The sequence below is a fragment of the Elephantulus edwardii genome, unplaced genomic scaffold (assembly GCF_000299155.1).
Source record: "Elephantulus edwardii isolate Elephantulus edwardi_28Jun2011 unplaced genomic scaffold, EleEdw1.0 scaffold00025, whole genome shotgun sequence".
In the NCBI taxonomy this organism is placed as follows: domain Eukaryota; kingdom Metazoa; phylum Chordata; class Mammalia; order Macroscelidea; family Macroscelididae; genus Elephantulus; species Elephantulus edwardii.
The window spans coordinates 9,912,177-9,915,682 of record NW_006399775.1 but is presented as its reverse complement, the minus strand read 5'-3'; positions in this window follow the sequence as shown (position 1 = coordinate 9,915,682).

Here is a 3,506-nt window from a genome sequence, read left to right as displayed (position 1 = left end):
CATTTATGGTCTCTTTAGGGTATATTCCCAGTAGTGGAATTGCTGGGTCAAATGGTATAAAGATTTTTTTTAAAGAAATCCAGAATTCCTGAGGTCTACAGCCTTCCCAGTGGAATTTTATGCTAAAATAAGATTTAGTTTCTAGCAAAAAATGGCAAGGTTTCAATTTGTTGTATATAGGCTTTTTATAAATCAGACTCAACTCAACGACACCTAAAACAATAACAACACAAACAAAGTTGAAAAGAAAGAAGACTACAAACCCAGAAGATCCTTGGCAGTGTTCAGTATCTCTTTATTGGGTTTCATAACATGAGTACAATGATCACACAGAAGTCACAGAAATACTCAAGATTATGGGCTTCTTAAGGAAGTAACGGGACATGATTTAGATTCAGGAACACTTTGGATACAATGCTGCAATCAAGACAGCCTCTTCTTAAGTATGTTTGCAGGCAGAGCTCTCTCTAACCCTAAGCCTTATAGCTTGATCTCTCCGCTACTTGGTAAGTGCTAGAAGAATCCTTTTGCTCTGCCAATTATGTACTACCCCAATTCCTGTCAATAAGTGTAGGTCCAAAGGTGTCTGGCTCTAGCTCCACGGGTCAACAGACCCGAGCAAGTGCGTCATCAAGTACCCAAAGGCACCTGCTTTGCCAGCAAGCACTGTTTTCTTGTCTTCTAAAACTAGAACCCATAGTTCTGTCTCACAACAGTCTCTAATTCTCCACTCCCTCTGCTGCTGCTGCTGTCCTCACTGCAGTTACTGTCACTACTGCTGCCACGTTATCTCCTCTCCAGATCATGCAAGCAGCTCAGATCCAAGGATCATGTGACACTCTCTGGTTCTTTTTTCTTGTTGGTGGGAAAATTACCATTTTGCACCTTTGAGCATGCTTTATTTGAGCCTGTCAGGATGGCAAAACTGACCCACCCCCACATAAGCATTCTACATATCACATCTGCATGATTCAAAATCATACTAGTTTATTTACAAAATGTGTATACATTGTTTTCCAGACCAGATTCTTCCAATTTCCCTCACCCCCCCTCATCAGATTATACAACTCCATGATTAATCCCTTCCCTACCCTGCACATCCTCATCCCTCATATGACCCAGCTATTCCACTACTTGGAATACACCCTGTGAAAAATGAGAACTGAGGCACAGCTTGAGATTTGTACACCAATGTTCATAGTAGTGTTTACTAATCATCACAAGAACATGGAAACAGCCCAGATGCCCAACCACAAACGAATGGATTAAGAAATTATGGTACATCCACACAATGTACACTACGCAGCACGCAGGAGCAATGATTTTGTAAATTATAATCTAACTTGAGAGGGACTAGAGAGCATTAGGCTGAGTGAGTCAACTCAGTACCACAAGGACAAGTATTGTATAAAATCATTATTGTACAATGAGTACAAGGATCCAAGGTGGCGGGGGGGAGGTTGGAAGCAGAGGGACATTTGGTGAGAGTCATAATGTCCACGGCTAGAAAAGTCTTAATAAATACTCCACTACAACACAATTACACTCCATTCTGATGATGGCAGACTTTTGCCACCAGTAGATTAAATGCTGAGCTATTAACTCGAAGGTCAGTGGTTTGAATCCTCCAAGGAGGATAGATGAGGCAATCAGCTCCGATAAAGTGTTACAGACACAGAAAATTACATGGACGAGAAGGAGGGAAATGTGCAACAACGAATGAATAAAATTTAAGAAAGGAAAATAATATGGAGAAGTTCTACTCTATTTTATACAATCACAATGAGTTGAAGTTTACTTGATAGAAATAGATTTAATGTAGTAAATGGTTAAATAACTTCTAACCAACATAACAACCTAAAGGCTTTGATCTTTTGTCATCTTTATTCATCTAAAAGTTGGATAATGAATAAGGATGACTGTAATAAAAGAAATAAAATTTGTCAAATTATTTTTACATGTATAATTCAGTGAGGATAACACTGCTTAGAAAGTTTTCAACTCTGTTTAACCAAGTTTTCACAATATTCTGAAAAGAGTCGTTTCCTCAGGAGAGACAAAAGAAGCCACCAGAGCTTCAGTTCTAGTCTTAGCTCTATCAGAATCTTCATGGTCTTGGATACGTCCCTGGACTACTTTGACACCATACATGGTATAAAAGGATATTCCAGATTCCCTACAACAGTATCACCAGTTGTTGTTATGTGCCATCAAGTCGCTTGTGACTCATAGCGACCCCTATGTACAAGAGCTCTAAACGCTGTTCTATCCTGTGCCAACCTAGCCATCTCAAATGCACTCATTCCCACGGCTCCAGTCACAGAATCAATCCACCTCATCGAAGGTCTTACTCTCCTGCGCTGTCCTCTAACCCTCCACAGCATGACGTCTTTTGCCAAGAACTGGCCCCTCCTTGCAACATGTCCAAAGTTTATCAGACGAAGCTTCAGAATCCTTGACTCCAAAGACATTCCGGCTTCACCTTCTCCAGGACAAACCTGTTTGTTCTCCTATCAGTCCATGGTATATTCAACATCACAGAATCACAGCTCAAAGGCATCAATTCTCTTTCTATCATCCCTATTCACTATTCAACTCTCTGATGCATAGCACGTAATTGCAAAGACTATAGCCCAGATCAGGCATACCTTAGTCTCCAGCCTGATGTCGTTGCTCTTCGGTACTCTTGAGAGGTCCCTTACAGCTGACTTTCCCAGTGCAATTTGTCTCTTGATTTCCTGGCTGCTGTTACCTAGAATGTTGACTGTGTAGCCAAGTAAACTAAAACTGTGAACTATCTCAATCTCTTCACCATCCATACTGATCCTGCCAATTGGCCCAGTGGTGAGAATCTTTGTTTTCTGGATGTTGAGCTTCAGTCCATATAGGAGTCTGCAGTCCTTGACCTTCTGCAGCAAGCGCTTCAGGTCCTCCTCAGTTTCAGCAAGCAGGGTTGTGTCATCTGCATAATGTCACTTGTTGACGTTTCTTCCACCAATCCTGATGCCACATTCCTCCTCGTACAACCTGGCGTCTCAGATGATCTGTTCTGCATACAGACTGAAAAGGTATGGAGACAGAATACATTCCTGACAGACTCCCCTCTTAATTTTGAACCATGTAGTATCTCCCTGCTCTGTTCTGACTACTGCCTCTTGGTCCAAGTATAGGTTTTGCATTAGCACAATCAAATGTTCTGGGATTCCCATTCTTCTTAGAGTCAGCCACAGCTTGTTGTGATCCACACAGTCAAAAGCCTTTGCTTTCAATGAAGTACAGCTAGACATTCTTCTGGTGTTCTCTGCTTTCTGCCAAGTTCCATCTAACATTAGGTAGTATCACTGGAGGAGGAACATGTAATATAATCAGACTCATCGTCCTCATGTCCTCACATCTCCCAAATAAAAGTAATAAGAGGTGAGATAGTTATCTGTATTATAGAAAGCACCTCAGGTTTGTTGTGGTTGTTGGTATGTACCATCAAGTCATCTGTGACTCATAGTGAC